This window comes from Macaca fascicularis, chromosome 3 (genome assembly GCF_037993035.2).
Source record: "Macaca fascicularis isolate 582-1 chromosome 3, T2T-MFA8v1.1".
Classification (NCBI taxonomy): domain Eukaryota; kingdom Metazoa; phylum Chordata; class Mammalia; order Primates; family Cercopithecidae; genus Macaca; species Macaca fascicularis.
Window position 1 is genome coordinate 16910040 of NC_088377.1, and position 26123 is coordinate 16936162.

Here is a 26123-nt window from a genome sequence, read left to right on the forward strand (position 1 = left end):
AGTGGTAGGAAAAAGGACCATTGTATTCAGCTCACTTAGGAAATCCGTGCATCAGCTTAAACAGATTTGAGATGCTCTCCCATTCCTGAAATGATGCAACAAAATAAATAGTAATGGCTTACCTACTTGTGTACTGAAGGGGTAACTGCAACATGAAGTGACTTGAAGAAACGTAGGTTGCAGGCAATGTCTGGTAATTGCCCACTGCAAACTAATTTAAAAATATAAATAGTAATGATAAATTTACATAGAAATTTTTTTAAAGGAAGGTAAACATTATGCATTTATTATTTCTAAATTTATTGAAGTGTGTTCCGTAAGAAAATGGGCCAAAGTATATCATTTAAATTGAAACTTGAGCTTGAAAATATCAAAAACTTTTATTTTTAAAGTCTTGCTAATAGAAAAATTAGAGTTTAGTCTGATTTCAAGGAAACACTATCAAATATTACATTATACAAATTTGCTTTATAAGGCCTTGTCTTTTTTGATTTACATCTATTGACATGATTAAATTAAGCGTTTCTCAGAGTGTGTTCCAATAAACAGAGTCTGAAGACATAGTATTTTTAAATGGTTCTAAGGTAAAATAAGTTTCAGAAATTCATAGTGTATTAATCTCTTTTTATTTGATGATTCAACATACCAATTAGCATATTACATTCCCAAATAATTACTGTATAAAAAACACTAGGTTTAACTCAAAATTTCCAGAACTCAATCGCAGAACTCAGTTATTTGAAATAATATCTTTTAAAGACCTGAAAAACTCAATATAAAGAAATCTGATGTCAGTGTGTTTGTTGCAAACTTCCAAGCTCTAATCAGTTGTGTTTTATGTTTTCCTTTCTTTTCCTTTTCTATTTCTTTTTTTTGAGATGGAGTCTGGCTCTGTCACCCAGGCTGGAGTACAGTGGCACCATCTCGGCTCACTGCAAACTTCGCCTCCTGGATTCAAGTGATTCTCCTGCCTCAGTCTCCTGAGTAGCTGGGATTACAGGTGCCCCCAACCACACCCAGCTAATTTTAGTAATTTTAATAGAGACAGAGTTTCATTGTGTTGGCCAGGCTGGTCTCGAACTCCTGATCTCGTGATCTGCCCGCCTCAGCCTCCCAAAGTCCTGGGATTACAAGCATAAGCCACTGAGCCCGGCCTGTTTTATTTCCTTAATTTTCAATGAGGAAAATTTTAAGTATCATCTCACAGAATTATAAGGACTAGTAATAGATAATAATGTGGGCATCACACGTTATTTGGTGCACAGTTATTATTCAGTAAATAGTGGTTCATTTAAATTAGTACAACTAATAATAGTATGCAACTATTATAGTTGGTTATTGATACTAAAAGGATAGAACTTTAGAATAATTGCATTCAAACTTTTTTCACTTTTATTCACAGTTTAAAATGTATACTTACATGTATATATACCTATATATATTATATTGCAAATAGAACCTACATACATATACAGTCCAACTGAAAGCTTCAAAAAACACACTTACTAATATTTCTCCTTGCAATGTAGTCTATATTTTATCCTATAATATTCCAGTCCACACCTGAATTTTAAATCTGTGTCCCAACAAACTGATTTTTTGAGAGCTAATAATTTGAAAACTTCAACTTTAAAAGAGTTTAATATTGGACATAGAGGGTAGAAGAATGGTAATCAGAGGCTGAGAAGGGTAGTGGGAGGCTGGAGGGGAGGTAGGGATGATAAATGGGTACAAAAAAATAGGAGAAATGAATAAGTCCTTTTGTTTGATAGCACAGTAGGGTGACTATAGTTAATATTAACTTAATTGTACATTTTAAAATAACTTAGAGTGTAATTGAATTATTTGTAACTGAAAGCATAAATGCTTGAGGGGATGGATACCCCATTCTCCATGATGTGCCTATCTCAGATTGCATGCCTGTATCAAAACATATCACGTACCCCATAAATATATACACCTACTATGTACCCACAAAAATTAAAAATAAAAAACAAACATTAAAAAGAGTTTAATATCCATGGCAAAATTATGTTACCTAAATATAGGACAAATTTTCTGTCTTTATTGTGTGAGACTAAAATCGGCTATTTTGACACATGAAATTATTTGCTCCATATCCACAAACCACAAATTCTAATTAGAAAGTTTATCTATGTGGTTGGGGTTCAGAATTTATTTCTGAAAATGAGAAGTATTTAAAGTGATCTAACTTATGAGGTTTACATAAACTTGCCAACATGTGTTTAAAAGGCTCTTCCTGGCACTTCAAAAATTATATTTCAATATATATTTTTTCTACTAAGGACTGTGGCAATTAGAATATGTATTAGCAATACATATTTTTGAATATATATATATTTTCTTCTAAGTCCTGTGGCAATTAGAAGGAAACTATTTTAAAAAATAGATTTCTACATCTTTTGACAATTAGAAATTCTTCTATAAGTTTGCATCATAGATAATTACATTAAGATTTCAAGTTTCATATTTTAGACATGGGTTCTTAATTTCTGTCCTTTGTGTTACTGGAAGGTAAAATTACACAAAATTTTAATATGTAAAAATGATAATTAAATTAGCATTATTCTTCTGTTCAAAGATTCCTTGATTGACAGGCTGATAAGCAATGTGTGTGCATTTAAAAACATTTATACTGAATTTCCAAGCAGTGCCCTAAGGAGAAAAAAATAATAAAACAATTGGATCCCAAATAAATGTTGACTTCCTGTGAATACCTCCATACATTTCCTGGGGAAACAACCAGAACAACAAAACATTTATCAAAGGCAAAGTATTCAAATGTTCGGAGAGAAAAAAACGATTCAAAAATAAACACATTTTTAAAAGTTTCCAACTTGGGATAGCTAAATTGATTTATAATCTTTAATTTGTTATGCTGTTCTGTTCGCAGAGCATATAAATCTAGAAACCTTGCTTAGCATTTATAATTATGTAGCTTACTGAATATTAACTCTCTCAGTACTATGCACAAGAGGAAAAGAGTAAAGTGTGGAACAGTAACAAAGTATAGCAGATGTAAGTATGTATGCACTACTGCACAATATAAAAACTTATGTATAGCCCAGATTTTATGAATTCCCATTATTTATCTTCATGTCCACATTCTTCACTGTAGCTCTATGGATACTCGTATTCAATATTAAGCCTAAGTTCCGTGTCTCAAAAGGGACTGGTGGGAATGCTTCCAAGAATATGACTACATAGCTTTGGATTGTAGAAGGAGGCAGGTCCTGCAGAGAATGCGCCTGTGATTGTGGCCGTTTTGAATGCTCCCGGAGTGATCATATGTTTATCAGTTTGCATTTTGCAAAATTTTGAATGGGATCAGAAATCCTTTTTCTACTGCACTGCTCATCGACAGCCATAGGGAGTTGTCTCTTTTACCTAGTCATCAAGGCAGAATGTCCATGGAAAGGGAAGACGTAAGGCTTGAATCTAAGAATTTTTGTTGTTAGAATTCTTCAAAATGTCAAAGAAAATATTAGACAAATAATAGAAACTTAAACCCAGAAGGTTTTTCAGAGTCCACTAACCCTAATGAAGGTTCATATAGCCATCTCTGCACAAATGGGTAACTATCCCACTTGTAAATACCTTTCAGGCCATATAGCATTGGCTTTTTAGACCAGTCACTCTAGTGTTTCAAAAGATTTCTAGAAGCGCCTACTGCTTTAATCCAGAGGGAGGCACACATACAGACACATGACTATGAGAAAAGATGGGAAGAACATTATCTGTTAGAATAAAAGTGCAAGATGTTACCAACGCAGAAATAATAGGTGTTCTTACTTTGTCTTATTTTCATTCTTTCATGAATTAACCACATCACTGACTATATGATTCCTGATGGTGTCTTGCAGCAAATATATCTGTCATTTATCTTCTCTGGTTTGTGACATTGATTCACGGTTTAAATAAAATATTTCCACATAAATATCAGTAGTGGTTATGGAAATTGCACTTCTCAGTGTAAATTAAGACAAAAATCTCAGCTCATAAGTGAAAGGAAGAACCATGGCCCTGTAGCTTTCATGTTTAAATTATGAAGTTCCAGAAAAAGTCATTAAAACTGATTCAGTAAAGCTTAGCTGTATATAAATAGGAAAATCTAAGTAATATTTGGAGGAAAATATTTCTAAATCATAAACATAATGGCTATATTTAAGAAGGAAGAGAAAAAAATGAATGATTTAATGAATAATTGTACAAATTAATGATAAATAATGATAATGTAGAGCTTTCAGAAGGAACAAAAGGTTAATTAGACTAGAGAGGTTTTATTACTTGAAATATTAATAAAACAAAAGCTATAATACATCACAAAGCAAATTCAGAAAACACTATAGTTCAGATCTTTCCTTAAGTAAGAAACAGCACACTTTACAGAATAGCATAGGAAATATTGATGTTAAAATTCACAAGAAGCTTACTATCGCCTACAAAATGCTATCAAATTAGCATTTTATTTCAAAAAATGAAAAGACAGTTGATTACATAAAAGAGTCAGTAGTTATGGAGGACTGTAAAAAGAATTATGGAAGACCAGTTAAATAGCAAGAAATTATCAGTAAAAGTCTTTGTCACTAATACCATTACCACTAATACCATCACAATACCATTACTAGTATAAAAAAGTGAAATGACATTGAAATCAGTGTAGATTAACTGACGTAGAAGCACACTGCAGATTGAGAGGGCAGAGATCATGCTTTATATTTTTCTTTATTTACTCTATATTCTTTATCTATTATTTACTCTCAGTACTTAGCATCATCTTGTGCCAAAAATAGGGGATCAATAAATACTTGGAGAGTTGATTGATTCATCCCAAAATGAGTGCATTAGATGGATAAATTAGTTGCCTTGGGGAAACGAGTCTTCCAGTGTTTGTTTGCTACACTGATTGAAATCAAGAAAAGAAATATAGAAAGGGACTTCACAGTTTTCTTTTTTTTTTAAAGAAACTCCAGTCATCCTATTGACCACAGTTTTGCCAGTGAAGAATCAACTATTTCTTATTGCCATACCATACGACCAGTTCTGACTTGGTCCTAGAAACACCTATATTTGTGAAAAGTAGTTTTCTGTCATTACAGGCAAGGAGATCAATTAGTAAATACTAAATTTGATAAAATTTTTGATGCTCTGCTGCTCTTCTCTCAATACCTTCCTTCCACTAGTGAAGTGAAGTGGAACCTGTAGCCATTCTAAATCTCCCATTCACACATATCATCTAATTTATTCCAGCAGAGTGGATCTCTTTTCATTCAAATTTTAGGTTTGGTTATATATATATTGGCTTCACAGCCACCATCATTTCTATGCTGTACACCACCTCACAGGTACCACCATCTCCAACACAAAGAGAGGCACACATACACATACTAGTGCATGCCACTCGAAGCACTGAATTGATTCTCAGCCTTGGGCTTCTATCAACCAACTTCTGAGCTCTGAGCTCTTTCCTTGTAGCACAGTTCCCTCTAGAGAAAGGTGCAGAAATCATTGTTCAGTCTTTGCCATCCAATTTTACTCTGGCCTCCTTACTTTCCTCAACAATTTTATTTCTTCTTGATGATCATTAAGGCTACTCCAGAACTCCACGTTTCTTCCTATTTGTCTACATTTCCCTGTGGCCAAACTCACATTCTGAACAGATGCTCTTACCTCATAAGAGCATTTAAACCTGAATTTCTTCATTTATCTTCCTTATATAGACATAAACCTACATCAAAACCATTCATTCATTCACTCATTCAAAGGATAATCACCAGGCACTTACTCTCTGCAGGCCACTGCCTTCACAGATACAATGGTGGAAGAAGGTAAGCTTTCTGAGATCATTACTTGTTTTGTCACATCTTTTATATAGGCACTTTCAATGATGTTGGCTTTATCTTCTACCTACATTACCTCACCTTGCCTTACTTCCCTTCCACCCTGCAATTATGATTTTGTTCCTGCTATTATATTAAATAGCTTTATTAAAAGTCGAGTTATAACTCTCTTGTCTCACTTAAAGGAATTGTCTTCCTCCCCTACCTTCCTTCCTTCCTTCCTTCCTCTCTCTCTTTCTTTCTCTTTCTTTCTTTCTTTTCTTTCTTTCTTTCTTTCTTTCTTTCTTTCTTTCTTTCTTTCTTTCTTTCTTTCTTTCTTTCTTTCTTTCTGTTTTTCTTTTTCTTTCTTTCTTTCTTTCTTTCTTTCTTTCTTTCTTTCTTTCTTTCTTTCTTTCTTTCTTTCTTTCTTTCTTTCTTTCTTTCTTTCTTTCCTTCCTTCCTTCCTTCCTTCCTTCCTTCTCTCGTATTCTGCTTTATATTTAAAAAGCCAGTGTTTTCAAACAAACACTCCATCCTCCTTTGACTTCCATGACATTATTTTGGAAAACTCCCTACCTCTCCAACTATTCCCTCCTCTTTGATGTCACATCCTCCCGCCATCTCCTAATGGTGAACATGACTAAACCATTTATCAAAAGTCCTCTACTTTCTCTGCTCTGTTTTTCTTGGTGAGCCTACTTACTTAGACTTTACACTTTCCATTTTAATGTCCCCTTTTCCAAATCAATATCACCATCCTAACTTCATTCTGATTGATAATTGCAATCACCTTTATGACATTTCCCCCTCGGAGGACCCCCAAGTTTATCTTATTAGTCCAGGCACTGACTTCCTTGTCTTTCCCCCTTAGCAAGATTTTCCCTAGTTTCTCCAATTCTGTTACTGGAAACATCAGACTCCAGGCACCAAATATGGAAAGCTACAATGGATTGTAGGGTCTTTCATTTTTATTATTTAAGTTACCACCAAACTCATTGTATTAGTAATGTCTCCCCTGTTTGACCTTTTTTCTTATTTTCTCTGCTTTCACCCTAGCACCAGCTCTAATGAACTCACATGTGGAAAGTAACAAGATCTCTTAACTTTAGTGTTCCCAAAGTCATGTCGTCTTGCACAGTCAGCAAATTTACATTTCACAAAGTAGGTTTTTATCGTGCCATTTCCTTTATCAACACCTTCATTACCTATTGGACCAAGTCTGCACCTCCATGCCTTATGTGATGCACCAAGCTCCACGGGGCACTTTAGTTCCATTTTCCTAGTCTAGACTCTTCACAGCTCTCAACTTTTGGCCTCACTTCAGACTAGCTGGTCTCCATAAGACATATAAGTCATAGGCACCCTTGTTGCTAAGCCATTGGTCTTATTTTTCCTCTTTCAGAATTCTTCACCTGCCTCAAATCCTACATCTTCTTTGGAGTGTATTTAGAAAACTTCAGTGAAACGAAAATTTCTCATTATTTGTCCATTGATCTGGATATTTAAATGTATATTAAATTTAGTCTTTCTTTATATACATTTCATATGATTACACTATTTGTTTCTACAATTTAGCCTATCTTGCCACCTTTTTAAAATGTAAGGAATTTAAAGACTGATTATTTCACATGCTTCTGTCGCTACCTAGGATATTTCAGAAAATAACATAGTTATCTAATAAATACTTGTTGAAAAGAGTAGTATGAAATCAAAGAATTTGTTAAGATAGTGTCACAAGAGCTAATCATCATTCATAATTCTGGAACTGAGTAGACTATGCGGAGACATGTATGTGATTTCTTAAAAAGAGAAAGAACATCAAAAGCTAGGCTGTTCAATGTGATCTTTGACACTATAGGTCTTTGGAATTTTCTCCTGAAGCATAAAATTAATCATAGAAACCTGGACAGAAATATATGAAGTGAGATGATTTCTTCCCAATGTCAGAGAGCTCAAAGCAAAAGAATAAACAATATTATTTTGATAAGAACCACACATATACACACACACAGGTGCAGCAGTATAAAGATTTTGAATCTTACTCTTCCTCTGGTACTTTCAAATTAAGATAGCTTAAGAAAGAGCCAGGCCATTTATTTAAGATAAAGATCCCTTCATGGGAAAATCAGAAGGCAGTGCTTATCCCAGACATGCACAAGTTTTCCAATGTGACCTAAAACATAATAATTCTATTTCAGAACAAAAATAGTGTTTGTATTGCAGGGTAGCTCCACATAAAACAAAAGTAAATGGGACCCATAGCAATTTGGAAAAGAGCCGAGTTTCTAGCAGTTCCTTTTTTTATGGAACAGAAAGAGGGATGCACAAAGCCGTAGCAACACAAAAATGTACACTGTGAATTATCTGAGGGGTTTAATAGACTCTATTTTCTCAAATTATGTTTCCCTCTTGTAAGGCACTATGAGAGATGCACTATTTTTTAAGTTGGGGGTACAATAGATGCTTCGGTTTGCTGTATGTTGGTATCCTCAGGATGCATTTCCCAAACCATCTGAATTTTAAGAAAAACATTAGAGAATATGATTAAAATACCAAATACAGGCACACATTGCTTCATTGCACTTCACTTAATTGTGTTTCACAGAACTGCATTTTTTAAAAAATGAAGGTTTGTGGCAACCCTGTGATGAGCAATCGACAGGTGCCAGTTTTCCAACAGCATGTGCTCATGTTGTGTCTCTGTGTCACATTCAGGTAGTTCTCACAATATTTCAGACTTTTTCATTATTGTATCTGCTATGGTGAGCTGTGATCAGTGATCACTGATATTGCCATTGCAATTGTTTTGCGGCACCACAAACCATGCCCATATAAGATGACAGCCTCAATTGACGAATGTTGTGTTCTGACAGCTCCACTGACCAGCCATTTCCTCCTTTCTTCCTCTCCTAGGGCCTCCTTATCCCTGGAGACACAATCGTATTAAAAATAGGCCAATTAACAACCCTTCAGTGGCCTCTACATGTTCAGGTAAAAGGAAGAGTTACATGTCTCATTTTAAATCAAAAGTTAGAAATAATTAAGTTTAGTGAGGATGTCAAAAGCCAAGACAGACCAAAAGGTAGGCCTCTTGTACCAGTCAGTCAAATTGTAAATACAAAAGAAACGTTATTGAAGAAAATTTAAATACTCCAGTGAACACATAAATGATAATAAAGGGAAACCATCTTACTGCTGATGTGTAGAAATTTTTAATGATCTGGATAGAAGATTAAACAAGGCTAATCTAGAGCAAGAGCCTCACTCTTATAAATTCTACAAATGCCGACAAACTTGAGGAAGCTGCAGAAAAAAAGTTGGAAGCTAGCGAAGGTCGGTTAATGAGGTTTAAGGAAAGAAGCCATCTCCATAACATAGAAATGCAAGATGAAGCAGCAAGTGCTGACGTAGAAGCTGCAGCAAGTTTTCTAGAACTACCTAAGCTAATTGATGAAGAAGGACTACACCAAACAATAGGTTTCAATGTAGACAAAAAGGGCTCCTATTGGAATAAAATGCCATCCAAGATGTTGCTAGAGATACATCAATTCTTGGCTTTGTTTGGGGCTAATGCATCCAATGACTTTAAGCCAATGTTCTTTTACAAGTCTGAAAATCTGAAGACTCTTAAGAATTGTGCTAAATCTATTCTGCCTATGCTCTATAAATGGAACAACGAAGCCTAGATGGCAGTGCGTCTGTTTAGAGCATGACTTACTGAATATTTTAAGTGCATGTTGAGACCTACTGCTCACAATAAAAGATGCCTTTCAAAGTATCACTGATCATTGATGATGTACTTGGTCACTCAAGAGCTCTGATGGAGATGTACAAGGAGATTAATGTTAATTTTTATGCCTGCTAACAGAACATCCATTCTTCAGCCCGTGGATTAAGAAATAATTTCGACTTTCAAGTCTTATTACATAAGAAACACATTTTGTAAGGCCATACTACCATAACAATTTCTCTGATGGATCTTCAGCAAAGTAAATTGAAAACCTTCTGAAAAGAATTCATCATTCTAAATGTCATCAAAAATATTCATGATTCATGGAGGAGGTCAAAATATCAGCAATAACAGCATTTTGAAAGGAACTGATTCCAACCCTCATGGGATGACCTGGAAGAGTTCAAGACTTCAGTACAGGAAGTAACTGCAGATGTGGCGAAAAACATGAAAGAACTAGAATTGGAAGTGAAGCCTGAAAACGTGACTGAATTGCTGTAATCTCTTTATAAAACTTTAACAGATGAGGAGTTGTTTCTTATGGATGAGCAAAGAAAGTGATTTCTGGAAATGCAATCTACTTCTAGCAAAGATGCTGTGCATATTGCTGAAATGACAACAAAGAATTGAAAATATTACATCAACTTAGTTGATAAGACAGTGACAGAGCTTGAGAGGATTGACTCTAATTTTAAAAGAAGTTCTACTGTTGGTAAGATTCTATCAAACAGCACTGCATGTTAGAGAGAAATCTTTCATGAAAGGAAAATTCAGTCACTGCTACAAATCTTATTGTTGTGTTTTTTAAAAAAATTTCCACAGCCACCCCAACCTTCAGCAAACACCACCCCGAGCAGTCATCAGTCATCAACATCAAAGCAAGACCCTACACCAGAAAAATGGTTATGACTCACTGAAGACTCTGACTATTCTTAGAATTTTTTAGTAACAAATTATTTTAATTAAGAAATCTATACTGTTTTTTATACATAATGTCATTACATACTTATTAGATTTCAGTATAGTATAAACATATCTTTCATAAGCATGAGAAAATAAAAAAGTTCAAGTGATTTGTTTTGTTGTGATATTTGGTTTATTGCAGTGATCTAGAATAGAACTGAACCTGCAATATCTTCAAAGTGTTAAATTTAACTCATCAAACTTTTATCCAAATCCCTTTGTGATGATGCAAATTATTAAGTTAGGCTCTGTATTCCACTTTAGCTTTAACAAAGTTTGTGACTCTCACCATTTATTTTGAAGTATATTGCTTTAAAAAAAAATCAGAAATTTTCTACACTTTAAAACTTATTTCAGGCCTTGGCATCCCCATATCCTTCATTAATGCCTGCAGAATATGTTAATACCCATGGCCAATCTAGATGTTTATTCTTGGTGAGTCTTCCCAAGACCTCTACAAATGAGAGCTGTACATAATTTGCTAAGCATGCCCCCACAACTCCCGTGAGCTCTGCCTTAGAGGCTGCCTTCCTGCCATTAATCAAACTGACATTCTCATGGGGCTCCCTGGGCCACACCTTGAATGTACTGTTTTGGTTAATTCTGCTCCAATCCTAACGTACTTACCTCTAGCATCTCATCACCCATGGAGAAAATATCTGCAAATTTTGTACGATAGAAAACTTATATCCAGAATATATAAAGAACTTTACAACTCAATAATTAAAAACACAATTTAAAAAGCGCAAAGTTATCTGTATAGCTATTTCTAAAAGGAAGATACCCAACTGGCTAATAAGCACATAAAAAGATGCTCAACAGCATTAGTCATCAGAGAAATGAAAATCAAGACCACAGTGAGATAATACTTCATGCGAACTGGGATGGCTAGAATCAAAGTAGATAATAACAAGTGTTTGTGAGGATATGAAGAAATTGAGCCCTTAGACATTGTTGCTGGGAAATGGGGATGAAAAACATCTGGCAGTTCCGTGAGCGATTAGACATAGAACTACCATATGAGCCAGCAATTTCAGTCCTTGGTATATACCCAAGAGAAATGAAACTTATATGTACAAATGAAAACACGTACATGTATGTTTATGACAGTATTATTCAGTATTAATAGCCAATAGGTAGAAACATCTCAAATGCCCATCGATGAATAAATGGATAATCAAAATGTAGTCTATGATAAATGTAATATAATTTTCCCATAAAAAGGAAAGAAGTACTCATACATGGTACAATATGGATGAACCTTGAAACCAGGCAAAGTGAAGGAAGCCAATTACAGAAGATCACACATTACATAATCATATTATATTACTGAATTATATACACTCATATGAAAGTCCAGTATATAATTACATTCATATGAAAGTCCAGAATAGAGACAGAGAGTAGATTAGAGTTGCTTAGGGCTAGAGAAAGGATGGGAATACAGGGGTTGATAACTAAAAAGTACACGGTTTCTTCATGTGGTGATGATCTAAAACTAGGAGTGGTCATGGGTGTACATATCTATAACTATATGTCATATAAATTCAATTGTATAATTTAAATAGATGTATTGTATGTGAGTTATATCTCAATAAAGCTGTTAAACAAATTTTTGAGAAAGAAAAACAAGTATAGAGAATTTATTTAACCAGATATTAAGACCTGTAGAGCTATCGAAGTAAAGATAGTGTGATAGTGATGCAAAGATGGACAGATTGACCTGTTTAAAAGAATAGAGAATGTAACAAACACATATGAATGCTGACTTCACAATGAACGCCATACTGCAGAACAGTGGAGAAACAGTCTTTTAAATAAATAGAGCTGGGTCAAAAAAAAAAAAAAAGTAAAATAGAATTGAATAAATATGACATTGACTCTATTTTCAAAGATCACACAGTCTTGTTCCATCTTCATAAATCATAAAGGCAAGCTCTGGTATTTAAAGGAAAAATTAACTCTTAACATTCTAACTTAAAATTCTCTTCTTCATCCTATGTGAACCTACCCAAATACTGTGAGAGTGCAAAGAGACATTCAAAGTAATTTTAGCATAATTGAATAACTTACAGAATATTCTATTAATTATTTTAAGTACTTCTTTTTCTGTACATTTTAAAAAAAAGAAATTGCTCTGAAAGAATAAAGCTCAAAGTGTTAGGTCTAGTCCTTAGTTTCATTACTCCCTCTCTACCACTTTTCCTGGGTAAAATGATTTTTGGCATTTAAGTTATCTTACTACCTACAGTGTTTTACCATAATCATTGCGCTGCCTCCTAAGAACCATACTGTCAACTTTAAATGTGATAAGCAGCCTCGTAAACTCAGAGGTTTCCTTAATTTCATGCAGTGACTTTTTATGGTTTTCCCAACATGCCAATTGAATACTTTATTCAGTTGCAAATGGTTTTGGAATAGGTTTTTGCATCAAATATGAGCGAAAGTCAATAATATGTAATGAAGTGCTAGCATGTTACTACTTACCAGCATTAAGGCCAGATTTCTGCCAAGATTATCATACAACTATACCATGTATCAGATGCAGATTCTTTATCTTTATAGTGTAATGGGTGTGTGTGTGTGTAAGCTTGTTGCGCCCTCTGTAGAGCTTAAGGCAAGCAGCTTCTCTCTCTCTATGGCCATATATAGTACATCTAGTCCCTTAATTGAAGTTTCAGCCATTTTATCTACCTTATTTTTGCACAGCCTTATTCAAAACAAGCTTAGAAATGTTGAATGTATTTAGAAAGTAATGTACCAATACTGATCAAAGTTTACATGTTTATGACATTTAACACTGTAATTTCTCTTGTGGCAGGTTATCTTATAATCTAAAAGTAAGAAAAGGACTATCTAAGTAAAAATAGTTTTTATGTTATTACCTATGTCAACAAAATAAATAAATATTAGCCTGTGTTTGATACTGTGAGCCTGGGCTGAGGCAGTGGATTATAAGCAAATTACATCTTATCTATCTGATAAAATATTATAACTATGAAAATAGTTATTATGAAGTTTATATAAAAAATCAGAAATGTTAAAGATGTATACGTGTTTATACTAAAATTTCCCTTAGTCTAATAATAATCATGCAAGCTTTCTTTCACTGGATGCTAAAGACAGAACATTGAATCAAATTTTTTAAATGTTTAATAATATATTTGATAGCTGTATCATATTTTCCACAATACGGTACAATTAAAATTACATTTTTGATGAATAATTATCAGGTTTTAGCCATTCAATACCAAATCTTTCTTGTTACTCAATATTCCTCTTGAAGGAATCCCTTTTATGTATAGACTTTGGAAGCAATGATCATGGACATTTTCCTTCCTTCCTTCCTTCCTTCCTCTCTCTCTCTCCTTCCTTCCTTCTTCCTTCCTTCCTTCCTTCCTCTCTCTCTCTCCTTCCTTCCTTCTTCCTTCCTTCCTTCCTTCCTTCCTTCCTTCCTTCCTTCCTTCCTTCCTTCCTTCCTTCCTTCCTCTCTCTCTCTCTCTCTCTCTCTCTCTCTCTCTCTTTCTTTCTTTCTTTCTTTCTTTCTTTCTTTCTTTCTTTCTTTCTTTCTTTCTTTCTTTCTTTCTTTCTTTTTCTTTTCTTTCTTTCTGACAAGGTCTTGCTCTGTCACCCAGGCTATGGTACAGTGATGTGATTATAGCTCACTGCAGCCTCAAATTCCTGGGCTCAAGCAATGCACCCACCTCAGCCTCCCTAGTAGCCGGGACTACAGACATGTGCCACCTTACTCAGCAATTTTTTTTTTTTTTTTTTTTTTTGAGACGGAGTCTCGCTCTGTCGCCCAGGCTGGAGTGCAGTGGTGCGATCTCGGCTCACTGCAAGCTCCGCCTCCCGGGTTCACGCCATTCTCCTGCCTCAGCCTCCCCAGTAGCTGGGACTACAGGCGCCCACAACCGCGCCCGGCTAATTTTTTGTATTTTTAGTAGAGACGTGGTTTCACCGTGGTCTCGATCTCCTGACCTTGTGATCCGCCCGCCTCGGCCTCCCAAAGTGCTGGGATTACAGGCGTGAGCCACAGCAATTTTTTTTTAAAAAGTTATTTTGTAAACCTGGCACGGTGGCTCACGCCTGTGTCCCCAGCACTTTGGGAGGCTGAGGCAGATGGATCACAAGGTCAGGAGTTCAAGACCAGCCTGGCCAATATGGTGAAACCTCGTCTCTACTAAAAATACAAAAATTAGCCAGGCGTGGTGGTGGGCACCTCTAGTCCCAGCTACTTGGGAGGCTGAGGCAGGAGAATTGCTTGAACCTGGGAGGCAGAGGCTGCAGTGAGCCAAGACTGCACCACTGCACTCCAGCATGGGCGACAGAGGGAGGCTCGTCGTCTCAAAACAAAACAAAACAAAACAAAAGTTATTTTGTAGAGATGGGGGTCTCACTATGCTAACCAGCTAGTCTCAAACTCCTGACCTCAAGCGATCTTCTAGCCTCTGCTTTCCAAAGTGCCTTCATTACAGGTATGAGCCACTATGCCTGGCCTAGTGACCATTTCAAAGGGAAGATTCTAGGGCAGCACATCACGAGGTCAGGAGATTGAGGCCAAACTGTCTAACATGGTGAAGCCCTGTCTCTATTAAAAACACAAAAAAATTAGCTGTGCATGGTGGCATGTGCCTGTAGTCCCGGGCTACTCAGGAGGCTGAGGCAGGGGAATCGCTTGAACCCGGGAGGCAGAGGTTGCAGTGAGCCGAGATTGTGTCACTGCACTCCAGCCTGGGCAACAGAACAAGACTCTCTCTCAATGAAAAAAAAAAAAAAAGGTAAGTCTGTCCCAATGTTTCCACACCCTGGCACTGTCAGGTAGAAAGCATTTGAATGAGGATTAGGCAAGTTCAGGCTCTCCCTCTAGATTTTGAATCCTGAGTATATTTTATAACAATAAGAAGCTGGTTGGAGATCAAGTTCACAAAAGCAGTGCCAGTCAATCCAGATATTTTTATTAACGTGAATTTTATTATAAGAAAAATAAACACTCTAGAACTCTTCATATTTTGCCTGTTTTTCCCAGCCTTTCTCTTTTCACTGTAAGAAATCTTGAAATTTTTCCATTACTCATAACCTAGAATTTTTTTCTGATCTGTAGGCACACAGGAGACTTCAAGTGTTAAAGTTGTTCTCAAGTGCATATGTTACAGAAAATAATACGTAGAAATTGATAAAGGAGAAACTTCAAACAAGCAGGGGAATGTTGCAGTGAGATAAGAAAAGCAAGAAAAAAGAAATCAAAATCAAGGAAACCGGACTAAGAAGACTAAGTTTATAAATTCAGTGTACAAACAGTATGAAGGAAATCAGAGTTAAAGTGAGCTACTTTAGGTAAGCAAGGTGAGCTTCAGTGAGCCTAAGCAGAAGCTATTTGAATTTGAGAAAATGAAGACTCTATTCCACCTTAGGATTTTTCTGTGCTATAATGGAGAAGGTTTCTGTTTTTCTTTTGTATTTGGTTTTGTTTTAGTCTTCTTTAATTAATATATGTTTCTGTCAGGGAGAGTAGAGGTGTTTGTTGACGACGACATTGTTATTCTTCTTGTTTTATGCTCAGGTACACTAGAAAGGAGATTGCAAGGCAGAACAGACTGATTTATTTTTGTGTTGTTTTTCTTTTAACCCTAGAGTCTTGTTCTGATCTCATATAGGAAAAAAGGTATTGGATAAAACTACAGGATTCGTTGGACAAGGGAATGGAAACATATAGACTCGAACTTTCTAGAGTCTAGATGAGAACATTTAAGTCAGAGTCAAGCAGTGGGTCATTCCCTCCATCCAACCATAGTTTATCACAGAACTTTGCCAGCCTGAAACATCTAGGTAGCTATCTCTAGAGAAATACTTTGCTCAGTGGAATTATAGGAATGTCATTCTACCTGGCTGAACAGCTTACTCATGGAGGAACTAGCATGGTGGCTTTAGTCAATTATTTCCAGAAAGTTCCTTATTGTCCTTGGTTTCTAAGAAGAAAACATAAGAGGTTTTCCTAAATACAATTGAGGAAAACTCTGAAAAAAGAAATTAAATTCTGAAATAGCCAGAGGGAGACACCAAACTAATAAAATTAAGGGATTAATATCAATGTAAACCTTTTGTTTCCACAAAACATAAAACACGGGGACATTTTCCATTACATTGATGCTAAATTATGCTATTATTTTATTATGGTAGGCTACATTTCGCTAAGCTCTACCAGCTTGAAAATATAGCAAAAAGGAAGCCTCAAAACTGCGTCAGTCTTCTGTATCACACCATACCATCCTCATGATACCAGACTCATGGAAAGCACTACCTGGATCAAACACTGCCCATGCCATGGCTTTTCCAAAGGGCTTTTATGTGTTCCCAAATGTAGGTCTTCTGGCTGTCACGTTTTTTGCACTCTAGGTTGAATAGGGGCCTAGACTTCTTCGTAACAGGATTACAGTCTTTGCTGCTACCACACAGTTTCACAGTTTATCTCTGACTCTCTTGCTAGCACCCAAGACATTGAGGTCTCCGCATGCTTCTTCTTTGTGGGCTGTTAGCTTCTGGGTCATTACAGTGCTAACAGCTTGTAGCACTTGCTCCTCAGGCTCCCGTGCACCAGCATCCCTTTTACTCTCTGTGACCCAGTGAGCTTCCACGCCACCTCTTCAATAAAGAAACTTATTGGCTGCTCTCTACCACTACTTCTATTGATTCGAGTACCTGTGACCTCAATGTCTTCAGGAAGATTAAGCATTTAACACTGTTACAGAGTATCTTACTCATTGGATCCTCTGAAATCCCTGCCTACGACTACTTGCCCCTCATATCAATACAGCCCTATTTCCTAGCCTCCCATTTTCTATTTTTTTCTGAAACTTCTCTCTCAGGTTTGTAAGGGGAACCAGAAGGACAATGCGTTCAGTTCAAAAGCATAATTTTCTTTGAATAGGTTCAAAAGATATTTTAGATCAAGATAATGTAATTCTTATACTAACAAGGAACAGTTTTATAAAAAAAATAAATGACTCCAAAAGCATGGTCAGGAAGACTCATTCCTTTGCAACACACTTGATAGTGAGCATGAGGTGGCTAATGAAGAGGTTAAATTAAGGCCTTATATGGAGCTACAGTCCCTATGATATTTATCTCTCTCCATTGTACCCAGCAGGACATTGCCCTTCTTCATTAGAGACTGTGGAGCCTGCTTTCCCATCAATGCAGGCCACAGAAAGAAAAGCAAGTGCTGGACACACACGGCTGAACTCTCAGATTTGCAAGACACAGACCTGGAGCCCTCCCAGATGAATAATGAACGCTGCAAGCTATCGTTTTGTCAAGGCTGTTGGAGAAAACAAACCTCCTTAACAATAGCAGAGTCCTGATGCTGAAAGGGAAGTGTCAACAATGCACACACAGCCACAGCACATGTTATCTATAGGACCTTGCATAAGAAGCTGTTAGGTTGGTGCAAAAGTAATTGCTGTTTTGCCATGGAACATAATGTGATTAAATTAAATTAAAAATAATGGCAAAAACCGCAATTACTTTTGCACCAGCCTAATAACATCCCGGCATAGATCAACCTCAGGAAAGAGCAGGGTGGAGCACTTAAAAAAGCATTTGTGTGACCTGGCAAGAGGAAAACTTAGATATAACGTTTTCTACCAATTCAACAATGGGAAGAAACAGCATTTTATATCTGAATCTGTTATTTTATCCTTACTTTATAATCTTTATTTTGTGTGGTATTAAAAATATTTTACATGTATTATAAAAGAATGGAAGTAGCTGAACGATTATCTTCTTGTAGCACCAGTCCTGAGGTTGAGAGGGAGACTGAGGAGACCTATAGAACTTAAGGGAGGCTTGGCTGGAATGGAAATACGGCAGCTTCATTATTTCAGGAGGCAACAAAATGAAAAACAAAAGAAACGAAAATAATGGGGCTTGCTGAATTTTTTTGTTACTTAGGCTTTCGAATGTTAATTTTAGCCTTTAGGAGGTTGTGTGTGTGTGTGTGTGTGTGTGTGTGTGCGCTTATGCATGTATTCGTAGTTTCACTCACTAGGGGTAAACTGGCCTTCCTTTCTTCCTGCTTTTCCTTCCGATGTTTTCTTTAACTTGTGCCGTAAACTAAAATTCACTGTGACTGCCAGGTCTGAAGGCAGAGGGAGCAGTACAAACTGGATAGTTCTAACTTTAATGTAGATGGATAGGAGGAGGAGTCCCAGGCAAAAGTCTCAAACCCAGATGCCTCTAGGGAACGGGCAAACAAGTGAGTGAAGCAACTTCTCTATCAACAGGACCCAGCTCCTACTCCACTCTGGTGAATTATTTTCTGAGATTCTAGGTTTTCTACAAGAGTCAAGATACTTGGATTTTTATCTAAAACTTCTCTTACTGTGAAATGTTGGTTTCTTCTTTTTTAGAAAATGGACTCAGCCAAATAAAATAAATAAATATTTGAGTTCCACGGCCTGCAGTTTTGATCACTTGTCTGGGCCAAGAGCTACTTCCCAGTGGCAACCAATTTTAGGAGAGAGGTGCTAGAGATTGACACAGATGAACTTGAAATAGATGGCATTTTAGTGAGGAGAGTTTGAACTGGAAAGCCAAGGATGCTAGATCCAAAACTAGAGGGTGGGAAGGGGACACTAGAGGACATTTCTGACCTTAAATACACTTTAGCATTCTCCTTTATAACTAACTTACCTCTTTAGTAAGGAAATAAAGAAACACGCGCCTCTCTGCATAACCTGGTGCAAGGAAAAGAGAAGGAGGCCCACCTCAGTCCTTCTCCTTACTGGATCGTTTTCCAGGGGCACATCATTCTGGAGAATAACGTTTGAATAAACTAGAGTGACCCGTAAGTAGCAGTGAAACAGTGCCCCAGGGGTAGAGAAAGAACCACCCAAGTTGAAGGGTACTAAGGAGAAGACAAATTAATAGGTTCAGTGAAAACAAATAATGTTCTTAACCCGTACATTACAAGATGCTGTCTTTGAAGGGAGTGAGAAAATGGACATCAGGATTGCATGTGAAATTCTGTTTGAATGTAGTTTCTGGATTCTAAGGACATGCACAAGTTTCTAATCAGAGTCCTTTCAAGAATTGTTGTGAGTAGATAGGTAGATTGATACACAGATAAACATAGGCAGAGACAGAGAGACATGGATAGAACATGATCCATTTGTTATTGCCAGGAAAAAGAAAATTATTCCCTTTCACAGAATGTTGTCATAACTAGATATATTTCTCTATTATGTCTCGCACATACCCTTTCATAAGAAGTATGGATGAAACTGACAGCCATCATTCTTCGAGTTGATGAATAGATATAATTAGAATGTGTGTGTGTGATTTATTGTGCAATGTAAAGCCAACTTGGAGGTAGCTCAGAGTTGTAATTTCTTGGAAGAGTAGGTTTTTCTGACTCATGAATACCTAGAGCTTGGTATTAGGTATAAGGTCCAGTAAACCTTTATTGATTTGGTTTATGCTGTCGCTACAACTGCTGACTCTAAAAGATCAATCAACTGCTCAAGACACAGCACCTAACATGGTGATTTATGGACATTTTTAGTGCTTAGTAGAACCACTCATTAAATCTGCTTCCAGTAAACTGTTAATTCATTATATTTTCAAATAAAATAGTAAAGCTGTTTTACTTGTTTTTGATTGCCAAAGAAATAAATGTTTCATCATAACTATTTTCAAAAAGATAGAAAAGATGTTAAAAGAAATCTAATACTAACCACAAACCCTTCACTGAGTGGTAATCTTACTCAACTGTTGAACTTTTCATTTTTTTTTTCTTGTTGGAACAATTATTAAAAATCTGCAATAAATGTATTTATGAAAAACTTTTCCCATCATTGAACAATTTTAGGATAAATCAATAGATAGGTACTTATAAGAGTGTATATACTTGTCTTTTTAAACATTTTGCCAAATTATTCTCTGCAACTTTGTACTAGCTTTACTCCAACCAGAATTATATAAAGACTGCCCTAAATTAGACATTTAAATTTACATTTTTGGAAGATCTAATTATTAAAATATACTTAGTAAGATAATAAATCATTTCATAGTTTTAAAAACAGAAGTAATTAGCATGGTTTTGCAATCACATTCTTTTCATTGCTAGCGTTTAGTTATAGGACTATCTTTCAATACCTGTTTTTGATGACACATATAAGCATAGGTATTTTTTTTTTTTTTGGTTTTTTTTTTTTTTTTTTTGAGACGGAGTCTTGCTCTGTCGCCGAGACTGGAGTGCAGTGGCCGGATCTCGGCTCACTGCAAGCTCCGCCTCCCGGGTTTACGCCGTTCTCCTGCCTCAGCCTCCCGAGTAGCTGGGACTACAGGCACCCGCCACCTCGCCCGGCTATTTTTTTGTATTTTTTACTAGAGACGGGGTTTCACCGGGTTAGCCAGGATGGTATGTTTTAAAGAAGAAAAATATGCAGCATTAACTTCAACTTGTCTTTTGTGATTTACATATAACATTTTAGGCTAAAGCCAAATGCAGAATTTCCAGAGTAACGAACTTACAAGAGTTCAAGAAGACTCAAATGTCTGTTTGTTTTGAAAGCCATTATCACATTACTATTTTTAAACCTATTGTGCTCACCTGAGGCTCATTTGCAGACCAAAGATGTCAGTGCTCTCTAACTTAATCAGTGAAAAGAAAATAATTACTATTGTTATGCCAGAGGCTTGAATAAGATTTTTTTTTAAGTCTCATTTTCTTTCACACAAATTGAAAATTAGACTTCACACAATAATTAGTTTATTTTATATCATGGACTTTCATTATATCTAAAGAAAATGGGATCTCTCAATTCTTTGAAATATTAAAGTAAATATTATCTAGTCAGAGAACAAAATGTTCCTGAGACTCCTATTCTTCAATATGTTAAGTTATGATCAAAGAGCTCAGATTAGAATTAAATGGCAAAATAGCACAGCAAGAAGCAGATCTTGCTTCATTACTAGACTCTGGCACAGAAATCAGTTGCCTCAATTCCTTTTAGTGCAACAAGTCTTTGTGATGTTCTTACTGGGTGCCAAGTAGTCCCTAGGCTCCAAGAAAGCAAGAATTCATACCAGATCCCCACACTAGGACCATACGTTGTCTAGGGAGAAAGCCTACTCTAAAAATCAACCGGCAAAGCAATAGAATGTGAACAAAGTTGATTTGGTGGAATGAACAGGTGGGAGCTCAGAGGAGGAGCAAGTTGCTCAGCCTGAGATTGAAGAGTGCTTCCTATAATATATGGCACTCTGGCCAAATCTTGAAGTATCTTGTTCCAACAAAGTTAACCTGAGCATGGGTGAAGAATTAAAGACAGAAAGATATCTAGGAGCTAGGCCATAAGGAGCAATGCAGTCTCAGGAGTTGAATGGTTGAGTCTAAGCTTTCCAGAGACAAGGTTACTAGGCAGGTTATGAGGCATAATGGATACTGTCTGGAGAGACTGAAGGGCAAGAAGGGAATAACAAGATTGACTTGATGTTGAATCAATTACTCAATGTGTTGGCTATTTTTAAGATTACTTTCATGACAGGTTGTAGAGATAGGAAGAAAATACCTGAATTTGGCATTTAAATACTATTGTTATGGGGAAAGAGGACTATTTGTAAATAGTTTCAACACTTTAGTGAACATAAGATTCATCTGAGATTTTTTAATGTATAAACTAAGACCCGGATATTATGATTCACCACATTCTGAGTGAGGCTTAGATATTTGGTGTCTAACAAATCGCTAGATAGTGGTTTTGCAGTCCACACTGCTAGGGACGAGAGTCAGAATCTCACAGGTCTCGGCTACTGGAGAGAATAAGGACAAAAATGATTAGGGACAGAAAATTTCCTCCAGAATCTCCAAAGTCAACACATTAGTACTTCAAGAATTCCCAACGCCTGCCATCCCCCTCAAAGATTATGGACATCAATTTCAAATAGAAAGACTCAGTGTTCAGGTAAGGAGGCAAAATTAATCAATTTATAATTGTATATTTTGTATTTTAATATTTCTATCTAATCATTTGTTTGAATAAAAAGACTACTTATTTGATTACAACATCAGTAAATTGAAATATGTATGTATTTCCCAAGAATAGTTATATTTCAGCCTAGATTCACCACTTTTATATTCTAATACTATGAATAAATAGATTAAAAATTAGCATTTTTAAACCTAAAACACATGCCCGTGACCCTGAAGCAGATACAATGTATAATACCACAACTCATATTTTCTACATATAAATTAAATAATATACAATCATAAAAAAGGGTCTGTGGAAAGACACCAGCATAAACAACCAAAAATAAAGATGAGATGGTTCTGTAGAAAAGAGTAGTATTGAAATGAATGGATCAGAAAGAATATCAAAGAAAACCAAATCCAGAAGTGGCATTTATAATACAGAATTAATGAAGCACAATCGTTCTCAGATTGGAAATGTCAATGCCGACGTCTTATTTTCCAGCACAGACAGAAATTTTTAGAAATACCGTCACCACCTACTGCAAATGCCACTACTGCATAAGCTCCTGTGGGAACCGGATCAGGCTTTGCACGAAGTCGACTGCAGAGAAAGAAGAGGTCAGTGAGATCAGAAAACTGTTATGAAAAACAAACTGCACAAAGTTTCAAGAAATGAAGTTTTCTAGTCAATAAAAAAAGATCAGGTACACATTTTGAAAGTTCTTTTCTTTTTTTTTTTTTTGAGACGGAGTCTCGCTCTGCCGCCCAGGCTGGAGTGCAGTGGCCGGATCTCAGCCCACTGCAAGCTCCGCCTCCCGGGTTTACGCCATTCTCCGGCCTCAGCCTCCCGAGTAGCTGGGACTATAGGCACCCGCCACCACGCCCGGCTATTTTTTTTTTTTTTTTTTTTTGTATTTTTAGTAGAGACGGGGTTTCACCGTGTTAGCCAGGATGGTCTCGATCTCCTGACCTCGTGATCCGCCCGTCTCGGCCTCCCAAAGTGTTGAAAGTTCTTATTAATTTATTTTTCTAATTTTAGCTTTAAGTAGACAACTAGCGCCAATTTTCTTGCTCCTCCTCTTTCAATGGCTACTATTTCCTCTCCGTCAATCAGAGGAGCTGGCGTTCAGCCAACTGTAGGCTTCCAGCCCAGCTACACAGCTAAAGAAATCCTGAAAAGAAAAACGTATTTCCCAACCTAAGTCAGCTTCTGTCAGTGGGATTCATTGTAAGAGTAGGTATTTTGATGTATAGCTCATTATATTTGCCAGTTCATTAGGACAGAAAAGTATATAAAACATACTGATAGAAAGAAAATTGCTCTAAGGAAATTAAACCAGATGCTAGTGGATATTGATATGGAGTCTGCAGAGCTGGGAGGAATCAGGACTTTAGTGAACATTAGCTGCCTGCGTTGTGTACACTCTGGATGGATTTCTATTTCTAGAGGTACTGCCTCTACAAAAGCTTAAGCTGTTCCTCCTGCCTAGAGCTTCCTTGTTGTGTGCCAGTAGAGCCAAGAAAGGGCCATGTGCACAGACAGATTATCTCTCTGTAGACTGTGGATATGAAGATGAATGCCATACAGACTGGGAAATAATGATTCAATTTATTTCTACAAGAGGCAGGGCTTTGACAAGAGTCCCCAGTGCTCTGGTTCTCGGTCTGTTTCTGAGCCTTGCTCTGTAGACGTGGCTTCCCTTTCATTCTGTGAATTATGTGATGATAACTTCATTGGAATCTTTTTCTTGCGACCAAAGAAACCTGACAAAATGAGGGTACCTAGCTTTAGAGGAGGTGGGAGAAGGTCAGAGAAAGGATGATGGTGAATTGAGGATGAGGTGAAAACAGCCTCTATTTTGATTCATCAGACAGGTCTGTGCTTACCCAGGTCATATTTTTTACCATGTATTTAGAATATGACTCCTGGATTGTAGGAGATAAGCTCACTTTTTTCAATGTTAATGCTAAAGTCACTTCCCCAGGGAAGCTTTCCTTAGCCTCCCAACCTAAAATTTCAATCCCTGCCACTTGATTTGTCCTCTCTGTTTTTTTGTTTTTTGGTTTTTTTTTTTTATCTCTTTCGAATTTTTATCTAGCTAATATGTTATATATTTCAGTAATTTACCTTGTTGATCGTCTATTGCTTGAGTAAACTTCCATGAGGGCAGGGGTTTTTGCCTTTTGTAAATTACAATATCCCCAAGGCCTAGAATATTACAGACCCTCAGTAATGTTCATCAAATGGTTATATGAATAAATTTGCCTTTTTCATAATCTTTTAAAAAATTTCAACCTTGATTTTAGATATGGAGGGTATATGTGCAAGTTAGTTACATACATATATTGCACCCAGGTAGTGAGCATAGTACGCCATAGTTTTCAACACACACCCCCCTCCCTCCCTCTTCTCTCTCATAGACTGCAGTGTCTATTGTTCCCACGTTTACCTCCATGTGTGCTCAATGTTAGTTCTCACTTGTAAGTGAGAAAATGCAGTATTTGGTTTTCTGTTCCTTTGTTAATTCGCTTAAGATTATGGCTTCCAGCTCTATCCATGTTGCTGCAAAGGACATGATCTCATTCTTTTTATGGCTACATAGTATTCCATGGTGTATATGTACCACATTGTCTTATCCAATCTACCATTGATGAACACTTAGGTTGGTTTCATGTCTTTTGCTATGGCAAATAACACAACAATGAACCAACAAGGGCATGTGGTGTTTTTTTGGTATAATGATCTATTTTTGGGGGGTGTATATACACCCAGTAATGGGATTGTTGGGTTGAATGACAGCTGTTTTAAGTGATTTAAGAAATCTCCAAACTGCTTTCCAGAGTAGCTGAACTAATTTACATCTCCAAAAGCAGTGCAAAAGCATTCCCTTTTCTCCACAGCCTCACCAGCATCTGCTGTTTTTTGTCTTTTTTATCATAGCCATTTTGCCTGGTGTGCGACAGTATCTCATGATGGTTTTAATTTGCATTTCTCTGATGATTAGTGATGTTGAGCCCTTTTTCCTATTTGGATGCCTTTTCTTTCTTTCCCTTTCCTGATTGCTCTGACTCGGACTTCTCTTTTTCATATGCTTGCCCCATATTTCCAGGGCTCCCTGAAAATGTTATATGAAATAGGTAATCTCACAGAATACTGTGATTAATACTCGTCGAAAGCTAGTGACTTTTCAGTCTAACAATTTTGTCATGATACATGATTAGTCTTTGTCATGGCATGTGTTCATCAAAATGATCCAAGATATTGATTAAAGAACATCAGCTTCTAGATTCCACCTGAGACCTACCTATTGAATAAGAATCCTTTGATTTGAACTCAAAGTATAATAATAATAATAATAATAAAGAATCCTTTGATTTTGGACTCAGAAATATGCACATTAACAGATTTTTCCATAGAAATCAGATACATGCTATACCGAGAGAAACATTTACAGAAATATACAATGAAAGAATCTTAAAATCCTATGTGCTACCCTATCAGAGAGCAAGTTGTTCGTATGTACAAATCAAATCTTATTTTTGTTGGGAACTTTAGACTCAAGAAATAACAAATAAAATCAACATTGACTTTTATTAACTGTCATATGGAGAG